Source organism: Triticum dicoccoides, chromosome 6B (assembly GCF_002162155.2).
Source record: "Triticum dicoccoides isolate Atlit2015 ecotype Zavitan chromosome 6B, WEW_v2.0, whole genome shotgun sequence".
Classification (NCBI taxonomy): domain Eukaryota; kingdom Viridiplantae; phylum Streptophyta; class Magnoliopsida; order Poales; family Poaceae; genus Triticum; species Triticum dicoccoides.
In genome coordinates, this window is record NC_041391.1 from 520079434 (window position 1) to 520095980 (window position 16547).

Below are 16547 nucleotides of genomic sequence, written 5' to 3' on the forward strand. Positions count from 1 at the left end.
CATAAGAATTTTATTATAAAGTGAAATGAGAATCCAAATTATAATAAATATCAATAGGAAAAATGATACATCACCAATGTATCTATAATTTTTTATTGTTCCATGCTATTATAGTGTCAACCTTGGATGTTTATTATGCAATTATATATCAACTTTTGGACTAACCTATTAACCTAGTTCCTAGTGTCAGTTGTTGTTTTTTGCTTTTTTTGGCTTTTCAGAAATCAGTACCAAACGGAGTCCAAATGCTACGAAACTTTTCGACGATTTTTTCTGAACCAGAAGGAACACTAGAAGCTTAGGGAGAAGACCTAAAGAGTTGCGAGGGAGCGACAAGCGTGTCAGGCGTGCTCCAGGGGGGGGAGTGATGTCTACTACACAATTTGTTCTTGTAGACTCGTGTTGAGCCTCCAAGCGCAGAGTTTTGTAGGACAGTAGTAAATTTTTCTCAAGTGGATGACCTAAGGTTTACCAACCGTGGGAGTCGTAGGATGTAGATGGTCTCTCTCAAACAACCCCACAATCAAATACAAGAAATCTCTTGTGTCCCCAATAGACCCAATGCAATGGCAAAACTTATAGGTGCACTAGTTCGGTGAAGAGATGGTGATACAAGTATAGTAATGATAGTAGATATTGCTTTTTGTAATAGGAACAATAAAAAATAGCAAGGTAGCAAGGAACAAAAGTGAGCACAAAAAATATTACAATGCTTGAAAATGAGGCCTAGGGTCCGTACTTTCGCTAGTGCAATGTCTCAACAATACTAATATAATTGGATCATATAACCATCCCTCAATGTGGGATGAAGAATCACTCCAAAGTTCTTATCTAGCGGAGAATATAAGACGAAATTGTTTGTAGGGTATGAAACCACCTCAAATTTATCCTTTTTCCGATCTATCTATCTTAGAGTTCGTACTAAAATAACACCATACGATACACATCAACCAACTCTAATGTCACCTAGATACTCCAATGTCACCTTGAGTATCCATGAGATGATTATACGATATGCATCACTACTGCGGGATGCTGCTAATGCGACACTACAATCAGAGACCCTTCTACGAAACTGTGTGTGATGCATTAATCACAAACGGTGATGTAAAAAACCATCAAAAAAATGCAAAACATTCGTGATGGCAGATACATCAAACACAGTTCATATTATAGTTACGTGTGCGATGCGTGGCATACTGTTCACTCCAATTAACTGTTTGTGATGAGGCAGAACAACAGAAATGGGCAGCCAGATGAAGGTGTGTACGATATACGACATATAGTTTCACTAGGATAAACTGTTTGTGATGAGGCGGAACAACGAAAACGGGCAGCCAGATGAAGGTGTGTGCAATATACGACATACAGTTTACTTGCATGAATTATTTGTGATTAGGCAAAAAAACGGTTAGCCAGATCAAGGTGTCTGCGACAGAGGGCAAATAGTTCACTCGGATGAACTGTTTGCGTTGAGCCAAGATAACAGAAATGGTTCAACTTAATAAGATGTGCGTGATTGCCGGCAAAGAGGTCTGTAATCAGAAATGTGTGCAAAGACCAATAATAACACAGACGATTGCTGCTAATAAGACATGTGTGTTGTCTGATGTGATTGCATACAGAACACACACACACACACACACACACACACACACACACACACACACACACACACACTTATAAGGACATGGTTGCATAATCAAATTAAACATCCAATTACATAGGTGGCTACTACACACATGACATTTGCACTCACCAAAGTAAACTATTACATGCATAGTTATATAGGTGGCTACTACACATATAACATTTCCACACACCAAAGTAAACTATATACTACATGCATAATTAACTAGGATAAACAATCATCTGATCATCATCTACTTCTTGTGATGCTTGCCACTACTGCTCTGCTTGTGGCGCGATCTGGCCTCGTCAATTTTGGGAAGGAGACACTTCCTCATGTCAACAATTCGCCTGTGCATCTTGTAGCATGTATACACACTCTTGGGCGTGAACCTGAGGTGAGGTTCATCCAGTTGCCGCATCCAGGCCCCGTGCTAGGATACAGGACGTGTTCTGTTGGCATCCTGCTTCATCTTTTCGTAGTAGGGGTCAATGATGGCCGAGGCGATTTCAACCAGGGAGTCCTTCTTTGTGCTGCCCCAGACCTTGTAGTGGTCACGGATTTTGAGAAGGTTCTTGCAGGCCAAGCCCGTTACCATGAGCGCTTTTACATCGTCAGGGGTTTCCACCATAGCGAACTTGTAGTCGGTGCTATTGAAAAACCTGGCAAAATGGTCGCAAGTCTCTGTGGCCATGCAGTAGTGGTAGATGAGGACATGATGGCGCATGCACAACTGGGCGACGGCAACCTTATGATCTTTGCCGAGATGACCATCGGTGTACTGGAGGTCGATGCCAACCACTTTGTACTTGTCCCACGCAAGCAACTGCTCCACGGTGTTGATGTAGCTGTCCACCATGACTGGGTCGATGGTGTACACTGTCGGTGTCAAAACCGGCTGATACGTCTCCAACGTATCTACTTTTCCAAACACTTTTGCCCTTGTTTTGGACTCTAACTTGCATGATTTGAATGAAACTAACCCGGACTGACGTTGTTTTCAGCAGAACTGCCATGATGTTGTTTTATGTGTAGAAAAGAAAAGTTCTCGGGATGTCCTGAAAATCCACGGAGGCACTTTTTGGAATTTATAAGAATTTTTGGCGAAAGATTTAATGCTAAGGGGCCCACAGCCCGTCCACGAGACAGGGGGGCGCCCCCTAGGGCGCGGCCTCCTATCTCGTGGGCCCCCTGGACCTCCTCCGACCTCAACTCCAACTCCATATATTCCGTCTAGGGGAGAAAAAATCATAGAGGAAGTTTCATTGTGTTTTACGACACGGAGCCGCCGCCAAGCCCTAATCTCTCTCGGAAGGGTTGATCTGGAGTCCGTTCGGGGCTCCGGAGAGGGGGATTCGTCGCTGTCATCATCATCAACCATCCTCCATCACCAATTTCATGATGCTCACCGCCGTGCATGAGTAATTCCATCGTAGGCTTGCTGGACGGTGATGGGTTGGATGAGATTTACCATGTAATCAAGTTAGTTTTATTAGGGTTTGATCCCTAGTATCCACTATGTCTGAGATTGATGTTGCTATGACTTTGCTATGCTTAATGCTTGTCACTAGGGCCCGAGTGCCATGATTTCAGATCTGAACCTATTATGTTTCCATGAATATATGTGTGTTCTTGATCCTATCTTGCAAGGATATAGTCACCTATTATGTGTTATGATCCGACAACCCCGAAGTGACAATAATCGGGATACTTCTCGGTGATGACCGTAGTTTGAGGAGTTCATGTATTCACTATGTGTTAATGCTTTGGTCCGGTTCTCTATTAAAAGGAGGCCTTAATATCCCTTAGTTTTCGCTAGGACCCCGCTGCCACGGGAGGGTAGGACGAAAGATGTCATGCAAGTTCTTTTCCATAATCACGTATGACTATTTACGGAATACATGCCTACATTACATTGATGAATTGGAGCTAGTTCTATATCACCCCATGTTATAACTATTGCATGAGGAATCGCATCCGGCATAATTATCCATCACTGATCCATTGCCTATGAGCTTTTCATATATTGTTCTTCGCTTATTTACTTTTCCGTTGCTACTGTTACAACTACTACAAAAACCCAAAAACATTTATCTTTACTGTTGCCACCGTTACCTTTATTATCATACCACTTTTGCTACTAAACACTTTGCTGCAGATACTAAGTTATCCAGGTGTGGTTGAATTGACAACTCAACCGCTAATACTCAAGAATATTCCTTGGCTCCCCTTGTGTCGAATCAATAAATTTGGGTTGTACTTCACCCTCGAAAGCTGTTGCGATCCCCTACACTTGTGGGTTATCACCGGCAGATCTCGGGTAGGGGGTCCCAAGCTGTGCGTCTTAGGATCGATGGTAACATGAACACGGGATTTTACCCAGCTTCGGGCTCTCTTGATGAGATAATACCCTACATGCTGCTTGATTGACTTTAATGAGTATATGGGTTACAAGAGTTGATCTACCCCGAGATCATATGTTGTGGTCTAAAACCTAGAGGTATGATGAGTAATGTCATAATCATCTATCGACTAGCCTGGCCTCGGTTTATATAATGTACCAAAGGCCTAGGATAACAAGAGTCCTAGCCGAATACGCCGGTGGGGAGGAGTCCTTGTCTTGATCACCAAGTCTTGTAGAATCTTCCTTGTATGTGGCAGCCATCTGAACTGGCCCATGAGTATACGGCCACGGGGGTCCTCGGCCCAATCTAACTGATTGGGAGATGACGTGGTGAGTACCCCCTAGTCCAGGACACCGTCAGTAGCCCCCTGAACCGGTCTTCAAGTTGGGGATGCTCCTCGATTCTTCTGAACCGTTCTTTATCTTCGGTCGTCGGTCTTGAAAACTGGTTTAACAAATCTTCTTATCTTCGATCTTGAGGATCGCCAAAGTAAATCCGAAGAGTTTACACGTCGGGCATCCGAGGAGCCCCTTTAAGTTATCGGCCTTTGTCAATGCCCTATTATTTTTATGCCACACCTTGGGTTTGAAGTTGTTACCGGGCGGCAGTGTCCTCTTGCGTCAAAGCTCCAATGCCGGACTGTATTCGAGGTATCTTTTGCAACCGAGCACCAACACCGGGCTGTATCCGAGCTCCAACGCCGAACAGTGTCCGAGCTCCAACGCCGGACTATATCCAAGCTCCAACGCCGGACTGTATCCGAGGTGTCATAGAGCACCTTGGTTCTAAAAAGTTGAAGGAGTTTAGCCATGCTTAATGCAGGAAATGACCTCTATGGAACCAGCCACTGGCGCCCGAGCTTTATGCCAGACTGCTTCCGAGGTGGTGCACCACCCCTGCAGGCTGATTTTTTGATTGGTGCAAATTATTCTCTGCCGGGATATATAGCCAATAGCCCTCAAGGTGTGTGTGTCGGTCTAAAACCCGAGATGCACCTGAAGGAAAACATGAAACTGCTGATCCTAGCAGCCCCTGAGACTCAGGTCGATGCGCGAAATCGGCCTGAGGATCAACTCCTAGCTCAGCAGCATACATAGGAATAGAAACGCAATGTAATATATTAGAGATAATAGTGATCAGCAAACGGGCCCTTGAGAGAGGGTCTTGACAAGTTGCTGCACTATATTAGCTTGACGCCAGATAGGTCCATATGGTACCTATTGTTGTCCGAAGACGCTTTTGCGCATAGTTCGGTCAAGCCGAATACTGAGCACTTTGAATTATCTGCATTGAATAGGCAATGCAGTAGTCCCCGAGACACTGGTCGGGTGGCAACACCAGATCAGGGGATCGATGTGCCCCTTTAATATTTGTAAATAATAAGCCTGAAGCCCAGTAGCCCCCGAGCCTTATGCGGGCACGGGTGTCCGAATTAAGGATCGATATCCATAGTATAATTACAAATTATGTGTAATGACTCTATGTATCCAAGTACTTTACATCATTAATGCTCGGATCCGCATTGTACAAAACTTTGTTGACCGACCATCGGCTTCAACCTCTTCAACCAGTAGCTGAGGAGTGTTTTCCTACTTTATGAAGCTGCTATAAGGGCAAAGATTTATGGAAAACAAGGCAATCCGGCCATATGGTTTTATAAACAAAGGTACGCGGAGAGATATGTTATATTACTTTTTAATGTAAGAAACATCTTCCAAAGAAAATAGTCCCGCTATTGGTTCCTTTCTTTGGGTTGTCATGCTAAGCATGATCATGAAGCCTCAACTCCGATCAATGTCGGAGGAAAATATTGAGGACTTAGTTCGGGGAAAGTTTCCCGAACTCTATGGTATTAATGAACCAAAATTTTAACTTCCGTCGTTGCCGACCAATGTGATCCTTTAAGATTGCTAGCTTTTGGCTTCACCCAGTTTGAGGTACTAACTCAGATGACTCGGTAGTAACAATCACAGAGGTGCTCCCTTTACCGCCTAGCCGAACAATCGGGAACATAGGGGTAAGCACAGGAGCCAGGCAACCCAGCTTGGCCAAAATCTTAAGTCAAATTGATGCATATTTATGGCTTTATAATGATAATTACGGAAGGCAATGCTTGTATAATGAATACAAATGCTGATGATATGTACTTATTTTGACTCCATTGCGACTGTTTATCAGTTGAAAGTGACCCATCGTCAGCCTCTACCCCTTTGTAGATACTACACAGGGTGTTTCTGCAATAACCAGACAACCCTTAGCTGACGTCTCGGTGCCCAGAGGCGGTTGTGTTAGCGGAAACGAGGCAATCAGATATCTTGGCTTTATAACTTTCACTTAGTCATAGGAGCTTTAAACTGGGGAAGCTAGCTATGAGCCCCACGTAGTGTTCGGCGCCAGCTGAGGTCAAGCCGTCAACACTTCGGCCAATGTTATGAACGACCTATCATTTAACACGGTCATCGGATCGTTGAACAATTTTCGCTTATTGTGACAGTCAGTTTTCGGCTTTCTCCACTGAGGTGCTTAACCATGCGAGCTGGAAGCACAATCGTAGTGGTTCTCCCATTGCACACCTAGCCGAACAAAGCGGAACATAGGAGGCAAGCATAGGATCCGGGCAACCCAACTATTGACCGAAGACACAATTCGAAACCGATGCATATATAGCAACATCCGAGAATGTTTTTGCCAAATCTCTAAAGGTGTCCGGCGTTGCACTATGAGACTTATGCGAAAAACGCAAATAGGTTAAAAGTGCCAAAAGCTTGGAAAACCAAAAAAAAACGTCAGTAAAAACATGACGTCCGAACAAGATCAAGTGTTCGGTGCCAATCTGAAAATTGGAAAAAAAATTGTGCTTCTGTCGACCAAGAAGAAAACACATTTACAGCTCATATATAAATTTTAAGAGCCCCCAAGTGACTTGGGCAAAAGAATTTTATGTATAATGATTGTATGTACCGAAGTACTTATATCATATTTGTGTTCACCCTAACTTTATATGCGTCTTAACCGATCGTCGGCTTCTCCCTCTTCGGTCAAGGACCGAAAAGTGTTATGTACTCCCTCTGTCGAGAATATCGACGGTGTTTTCGATAACCAGGCAATCAGGCCATAAGGCTGTAACAGACAAAGCGCGCTCAGGAAACTTATGCTATATTACTGACAATGTGTAAGAAGCATCTTCGAAGAAAATAGTACCCCCACCGATACCTTTCTTCGGTTGCTCATTATTATTATGAGACTTGTGCAATAGATTTTTTTTGTACTCATAAGTTCCGTTGTGTGCTGACCATTGTTGAAAACAGTAAGAGTGCTAGCTTTCGGCTTCACCCAGTCTGAGGTCCGGCTTGGATGAACCGGTCATGACAATCGTAGAGGTGCTCCCTTTACTCCCTAGCCGAACAATCGGGAACGTAGGGGTAAGCATAGGAGCCAGGAAATCCAGCTTGCAAATCGCTTAAGTCAACATGGTGCATATTGTGGCGTAATACATGAACAAGGAACGAAGCCGTACAAGTATAATCATATGCAAGAGGAAAAGCTCCATCAAGGGAGCCTCCAAATAAACGGGGTATTTGAATATGTGCGTCACAAACAAATTTTTGACAAGGAACTTTGTCACAAACAACTTTGTGCCAAAAAGTATAATGCTTGTTCGAACCAAACATAATTTAGAACTGAAAGTTTTTGAGCATGAAAGCAACTTAGCTGGTTAATGTGCTCGGTGTTGATGATGCGATTTGGGCTTGTGGCGGAACGAAGACGCCCATTGATCTGCGACAGATCCGACAAGGTTCGCAGTCCTCGGCATGGCCGAGGTCCTAGCCCCCAGGCCCGAGGCGTCCGAGCAAGGAGTTCGGTACTCCGGAGTAGTGACCGCGTAACACAGTCAAAATCAATTACCTGCACACATAAAACAGTGCGGTCCAGGAAATAATAATAATATATATAATCCTTGAATAATTGCTTTATGCGAGAATAATTTATTTAAAGAGATGTGGCCTGGCACCGAAGCCAATGTTGATGCAGGGCGTCGGCGTGACGCAGTGAAGGCGTGACAAAGCCTGAATTTGTAGGGTGGTCTGAGTTTCGGATGCGGCATTCGCCGAACTGTGTACGGAGACTGACTGAACCACCACGCGACCGTTTTGAATGTGACCGCCATTTGCTAGACCTGTGTACAGATGATGGAACAAACCAGAGTAATAATACTTTAATAAAAATAAGCCCAACAAGCAAAAAATGTTAGGATTAATAACACATGGTTTATTTGTTGTAGTAGTCCAAAGAAAAGCGACTCCTAAAATTGGGAATCGATCCGCACACCCATTGCCTGATGGGTGATAAAGCGACGGCATGGCGATGCCGACAAAGGTTGGTTTGCCGAGACAAAGCTCCCGATCTAGCTAACGTGACAAAGCTGGTCGACTGGTGACGCCGAAGTCATCGGGGTATGTTGATGAAGAAATAGCCAAGTCCCCAGTCTAGTCGAGGTGACGAAGCAGGCCGGTGAGGAGTTGTTGCAGCTGCCACATCAGTCGAGGTGTTGAAGTAGTTTGGCATGACGGATATTGGCTCGAAGAGGCAACAGTGCGGCCATGCCGACCCAGGTCGTCACTTGTGACGTGGTCAATGCTGGCTTGATGAAGTGACCATGCGGCGATGCCGGTGTGCCCACTCCGTGTAATCCTTGTAGCGGCGATGTTGGTGACGATTTGTCCTTCATGATGCCGAACTATCGTTCGGCTGGCTGAGATGATGATCCAAATAAGTTGAGCTCGGCTCAACAAAGCGACGACGTGTCTAGCGTAGGTCGGCCGCCGTGGAGTGATGTTGTCGAGCCAGTTTAACACCGGCGCAATGGTGAAGATCATATTGCAAAAGTACTTTTAATATTAATGGGATGTGTTTGAGAATAAAACACAATACCCCATACAAAAACTTCCTTCAAAAGGGATGTCTGAAATCCCGTCCATAAAGAAGATGAACTCGGGTCGGATTTGTTCTCGCGCAGAAAACAGATCCGAAAAGTGATGCACTAGTCGGAAGGTTCCCGGAGTTTGGACGGTCGGATCGAGCTGAATTTTTGACAGGTGGTAGATATAGAAATTTCGCAGCCAATCAACGGTTGGATCTTCCAAAGGACGTCCGAGCTAGATGCTGGACACCACGCTCCAAACTCGTCCGGATTCTCATTCGGATTGAACAGGGCTCCGGTATATCAGAGATTGCCGGAGATTCCTCCATCGGAACTCGACGAAATTTTTGCAGGGTTATTGTAGACTTAATTCCGCATAATTCCACCGAAGCAATCATTTAGGCGACACTCAAGGAGGCGGTGGCAGCGGATAGAGTTTGCTGTCCAGAAAACAGCACGGTCACCCGAGGGCAATGTTGACATTGAGCCCCCGAGCTCCATGGATGACTCCTCCATGATCTTGATAGAGATCGGAGTTGATGTTGATGAAGGCCCTCATCCGAATATGACGATCGGAGGTAGGGCACAGTCCTTGGTCAAGCCAAGGTGACCAGTCGAGCTGGTGACGAAGAAGACGACATCACAGTTGACCTGTAGTCAAGCCATTGATCCTTTTGCCGATCACACAACGGAACTCTCAATGAAAGCACCATTGTCGGTGTCAAAACCGGCAGATCTCGGGTAGGGGGTCCCAAACTGTGCCTCTTAGGATCGATGGTAACATGAACACGGGATTTTACCCAGCTTCGGGCTCTCTTGATGAGATAATACCCTACATGTTGCTTGATTGACTTTAATGAGTATAGGGGTTACAAGAGTTGATCTACCCTGAGATCATATGTTGTGGTCTAAAACCTAGAGGTATGATGAGTAATGTCATAATCATCTATTGACTAGCCTGGCCTCGGTTTATATAATGTACCAGAGGCCTAGGATAACAAGAGTCCTAGCCGAATACGCTAGTGGGGATTAGTCCTTGTCTTGATCACCAAGTCTTGTAGAATCTTCCTTGTATGCGGTAGCCGTCCGAACTGGCCCATGAGTATACGGCCACGGGGGTCCTCGGCCCAATCTAACTGATTGGTAGACGACGTGGTGAGTACCCCTTAGTCCAGGACACCGTCATACACCACCGAGAGATCCATCTCCCTCGCGTGGGTCTCGACTTGATGCACGCCGAACTCCATTGGAGCGCCGCTAGATATCCTCTTTGTATGTGTCGTTGTGGGTGTGCTTGTTGTGTTGTGGGGCGTGATCGAAATGTTGAAGAGACTAAGGTTATAATGATTGCAGGAATTAATGGGGAAGTAGGACGGCCTGGAATATCGGCATGCCCGGATGGCAGTTGTAATTTGTAGCGTGTAACTCCATTGTGCCACACATAACTGCATCGCGGCGACGCACGCGGTGCAACCGCATGCATATGGGCCCCCCCAATGTGATTGTGCACCGGCCCCAACCGCTGGCAGAGCGCGTGGAGGGACGCGAGCAGAGCGCTCTGCTGCTACCTCAACGTCGAGCAAGCATATGCATATAGCAGTTGGACACACGGAGAAAAGCCGTCCACAAGCCAAGCAAGCGGAGGGACCCGAACAGAGCGCGCCTCAGTGCCTAATGACGAGTAGAGCGCGCCGAGGAACGCGAGCAGAGGCCTGCACGGTGATGCGTTGCAAATATGATGAACCATGCAAGCGATGGTGGAGTCATCAAGCAGGATTCAGATTAGTGTGGCGTGTGCGATACGTGGCATACCATTGATCCATCCGAGCTGTTTGTGATGAATAAGCCGTGTGTGTTGTGGGCAAATGCTTCCTGGCATACAACCGTCTGCGATTGATGAATTTATCACCGACGAGTTCCCTAGTGTGGTTCGCGTGCGATGTGATATGCTCTGTTTGCACAACATCTATGCTCTGTCTACAGAAGAACAACATACTCCAATTACGAATACCATAAATATACTTATAACATGACATGATTACAAAACCAAATTAAACATCCAATTACGTTATATATCAAGTACCATTAATATTGCAAGGTTCAAATTCCAGCATTACAAGGCCCAAATTCAAAGATTACATGGTTCAAACTATTCTGACAAATGAAATTCATCTTCTTCAGAATCTTTTTCATGCATTATTTCTACGAAAGGGTCAGCCATCGAGAAGTCATATAGCGGCGCGATACAGTGACTTCCGAATAATCTGTCATATGAAGTTAAAAACTAAAATTCAGCTTCTGCATAGCCTTTTCCATTCAGCCGTAGACGCCTGCGCTCTTTAGCAATCCATTCACTTCTGCGCAATAAATATAAGGCCAACCTCATTACCTTGATCAACCTTGCTTTCTCAACAAAGAACCTGTCGAATTTAATTTCTGGTGTGGTGCCTCGGTACTCATTAAAAGTAATTTCTATGAGATGAAGATCAAGGCATCCAATGGGATTGTTATATTCCCCAACATTTTCTACTTTTGGGCTTGCTAGTATCTGCAAACAAAGATGATGTATTAGTGCCTAGCTGCAGATTGAACACTTCGGGCTTCTTTTGTTGGGGAACACAGTAAAATTTCAAAAAAATTCCTACGATCACGCAAGATCTATCTAAGTGATGCATTGAAACGAAAGGGGAGAGTGTGTCCACGTACCCTCGTAGATCGAAAGTGGAAGCGTTTTGTTAACGCGGTTGATGTACTCGAACATCTTCGCGATCCAATTGATCTAAGCACTAAACGTACAACACCTCCGTGTTCAGCACACGTTCAGCTCGATGACATCCCTTGTACTCTTGATCCAGTTGAGGTCGAGGGAGAGTTTCGTCAGCACAGCGGCGTGGCGAGAGTGATGATGAAGTTACCGGTGTAGGGCTTTGCCTAAGCACTACGACGATATGACCGAGGTGTGTAACTATGGAGGGAGGTGTCGGTGTCAAAACCGGTGTATCTTGTAGTTGGGGTCCTAAAAGCTAGGCGTCTTGGAGCAATGGTAACATGGACACGGGGTTTTACCCAGCTTCGGGCTCTCTTGAAGAGATAATACCCTACATGCTGCGTTTGATTGTATTCGTATGGGTATTGTACAAGTACATGTATCTACCACGAGATTGTAGTACTGAATATGAGATTATCTATTGACTAGCCTGGCCTTGGTTTATATAACACACCGGAGGCCTAGGGTTTAGGAGAGTCCTTGTCTTGGGCGTCAAGTCTTGTGGAGTCCTTGTATGCGGCACGGGCTGTCCGAACTGGCCTATGAGTATACGGCCATGGGGGTCCTCGGCCCAATCTAACTAACCGGGAGACGATGTGGTGAGTACCCCCTAATCCGGGACACCGTCAGTAGCCCCCTGAATCGGTCTTCAAGTTGAGGATACTCCTTGATTCTTCCGAACTGTTCTTTATCTTCGGTCGTCGGTCTTGAAAACTGGTTCAACAAATCTTCCCATCTTCCATCTTGAGGATCGCCAAAGCGAATCCGAAGAGTTTTCACGTCGGGTATCCGAGGAGCCCCCCTTTGAGTTCTCGGCCTTTATCAATGCCTTGTTATTTTTATGCCACGCCTCGGGTTTAAAGTTGTTCCCGTGCAGTGGTGTCCTCTTGCATCCGAGCTCTAACGCCGGACTGCATTCGAGGTATGTTTTGTAGCCGAGCAACAACGCCGGACTGTATCCGAGCTCCAACGTCGGACTGTATCCGAGCTCCAACGCCGGACTAAATCCAAGCTCCAACGCCGAATTATGTCCAAGCTCCAATGCCGGACTATATTTGAGGTGTCATAGTTCACCTTGGTTCAAAAAAGTTAAAGGAGTTTAGCCGAGCTTAATTCCGGAAATGCCCTCTATGGGGCCAGCCATTGGCGCCGAGCTTTATGCCGGACTGCTTCCGAGGTGGTGCACCACCCCTAACTGCGGGCTGATTTTTTGATTGGTGCAATTTATTCTCTGTCGAGATATATAGCCAGTAGCCCTAAAGGTGTGTGTGTCGGTCTAAAACCCGAGACGCACCTGAAGGAAAACATGAAACCACTGATCCTAGTAGCCCCTGAGACTCAGGTCGATGCGTGAAATCTGCCTGAGGATCAACTCCTAGATCGGCAGCATACGTAGGAATAGAAATGCAGTGTAATATATTAGGGAAAATAGTGATTGGCGAACAGGCCCTTGATAGAGGGTCTTGAGAAGTTGCCGCAATATATTAGCTTGACGCCAGATAGGTCCAGATGGTACCTATTGTTGTCCGAAGACGTGTTTGCCCATAGTTCGGTCAAGCCAAACACTAAGCACTTTGAATTTTCTGCATTGAACAGGCAACTCAGTAGCCCCTGAGACACTGGTCGGGTGGCAACACCAAATCAGGGGACTGATGTACCCCTTTAATATTTGTAAATGATAAGCACGAAGCCCAGTAGCCCCCGAGCCTTAATGTGGGCACGGGTGGCCGAATTAAGGATCAATATCCGAAGTAGAATCACAAATTATGTGTAATGATTCTATGTATCCAAGTACTCGATATCATTAATGCTCGGATCCGCATTGTACAAAACTTTGTTGACTGACCATCGGCTTCAACCTCCTCGGCCAGCAGCCGAGGAGTGCTTGTCCTACTTTATAAGGCCTTTATGAGGGCAAAGATTTACGGCAAACAAGGCAATCCGGCCATACGGTTTTATAAACAAAGGTACGCGGAGAGATATGTTATATTACTTTTTAACATAAGAAACATCTTCCAAAGAAAATAGTCCCTCTATCGGTTCCTTTCTTTGGGTTGTCATGCTAAGCATGATCATGAAACCTCAGCTCCGATCAATATGGGAGCAAAATATTGAGGATTTAGTTCAGGGAAAGTTCCCAAACGCTATTTAATGAACCAAAGTTTTCACTTTCATCGTTGCCGAAAAATGTGATCCTTTAAGGTTGCTAGCTTTCGGCTTCACCCAGTCTGAGGTACTAACTCGGATGACCCGGTAGTAACAATCATAGAGGTGCTCCCTTTACCACCTAGCCGAACAATCGGGAATGTAGGGGTAAGCACGGGAGCCAGGCAACCCAGCTTGGCCAAAATCTTAAGTCAAATTGATGCATATTTATGGCTTTATAATGATGATTACGAAAGGCAGCCCTTGTATATTAAATACAAACACCGGTGATATGTTTATTTTGACTCTGTTGCGACCGTTTATCAGTTGAAAGTGGCCCATCGTCGGCTTCCACCCCTTTGTAGATACTACGCAGGGTGTTTCTGCAATAACCAGACAACCCTTAGCCGACGTCTCGGTGCCCGGAGGCGGTTGTGTTAGTTGAAACGAGGCAATCAGATATGCGGACTTTATAACTTTCACTTAGTCATAGGAGCTTTAAACTGGGGAAGCTAACTACAAGCCCCCGGTTAGTGTTCGGCAACAACCGAGGTCAAGCCGTAAACACTTCGGCCGATGTTATGAACGGCCCATCATTTATTATAGTCATCGGATCGCTGACCAGTTTATGCTTATTAGGACAGTCAGTTTTCGGCTTTCTCCACTGAGGTGCTTAACCATGCGAGCTAGAAGCACAATCACAATGGTTCTCTCTTTGCACACCTAGCTGAACAAAGCGAAACGCGGGAGGCAAGTGCAGGAGCCGGGCAACCCAACTATTGACTGAAATCACAATTCGAAACCGATGCATATATAGCAATATCCAAGAATGTTTAGCCGAATCTCTAAAGGTGTCCGGCGTTGCACTGCGAGACTTATGCGGGAAACACACAAATAGTTTAAAAGTGCCATAAGCTGGGAAAACAGCTCATATAAATTTTAAGAGCCCCCAAGTGACTTGGGTAAAAGAATTTTATGTTATAATGATTGTGTGTACTGAAGTACTTATATCATATATGTGTTCACCCGAACTTTAAACGCGTCTTAACTGACCGTCGGCTTCTCCCTCTTCGGTTAAGGACCAAAAAGTGTTATGTACTCCACCTGTCAAGAATATTGACGATGTTTTTGATAACCAGGCAATCAGGCCATAAGGCTGCAACAGACAAAGCGCGCTCAGGGAACTTATGCTATATTACTGACGAAGTGTAAGAAGCATCTTCGGAGAAAATAGTACCTCCACCGATACCTTTCTTCAGTTGCTCATTGTTATTATGAGACTTGTGCAATAGATTTTTTGTACTCATGAGTTCCGTTGTGTGCCGACCATGATTGAAAACAATAAGAGCGCTAGCTTTCGGCTTCACCCAGTCTGAGGTCCGAGCTCGGATGACCCGGTCGTGACAATCGCAGAGGTGCTCCCTTTACTCCCTAGTCAAACAATTGGGAACGTAGGGGTAAGCACAGGAGCCAGGAAACCCAGCTTGCGGAACACTTAGGTCAATATGGTGCATATTGTGGCGTAATACACGAACAAGGAACGAAGCCGCAGAAGTATAATCATATGCAAGAGGAAATGCTCCATAAAGGAAGCCCCCAAGGAAACAGGGTATTTGAATTTGTGTGTCACAAACAAAGTTTGGACAAGGAAGTTTTTCGCAAACAACTTTGTGCCAAAAAAGTATAATGCTTGGTCGAACCGATCAAAATTTAAAACTGAAAGTTTTTGAGTATGAAAGCGACTTAGCTAGTTAATGTGTTCGGCATTGATGACGTGGTCCGAGCTTGATGCGGGACAAAGTTCCAGCCCCCAGGCTGGTCCCGAGGTGGCCGAGTAGAGAGTTCTGCACTCCGAAAAGATGGAGCCCCCAGTCTAGCTGCGGTAATGGAGCAGGTCGGTCAGGTGACACCGGAGTCTCCGACCGAGTAGGCTAACGAAGCAGTGACGCGGGATTGCCTACACAGGGCAGCGCGCCAAGGCGACAACACAATTTGGTCGACGTAGGCGACAGCGCGGCTCAGCCTGAGTCAATTGGCTGCACAGATAAAATAGTGCAAACCAAAAGTAATGATAAATAAAGATAATAATGTATATTAAAAAAATTCTTCTACTTAATTAATACAAGTGAAGTAAATAATGAAAGAGATATGGCTTGAGCGTCGAGGTCGGCCTGGTAAGTGGTCGCGTGGTAATGCTAAGAAAGGGATGTGGGCCGAGGCGACTCCCCAACTAGATCAACGCAGGGAGGACGACGTTGTTGGCCCCATAGAGTTGACCGCGTGACGAAGTCGAAGGTGATTACCTGCGCACATAAAATAGTGCAGTACAAAAATAAAAAATCTTCTATTTAATTGAATTTGTTTTTGAATAAATATGGCCTCGGCGACAAAGTCAGCCCGGCAGAGCCGAAATGCGGAAAGGTTGACACAGGGACACGTGTCGACATGATGCCACGACTTGGTCAACGTCGGCAGGACGACGACATTGCCTTGCTGAGGTGTTGGCGCGGCCCAACCAAAAAATATTGCCTGCACACACAAAGTAGTGCAACCAAGTAATAATAATAGTGATAAAGAAAAGGTGCATAATTAATGTATGCGAAAAAGGTTTGGTAAATATGGCCTGAGCGCCGGGGTCGGATTGATGGCATGACGGTATTGTGGCACGGTGATGTTGAT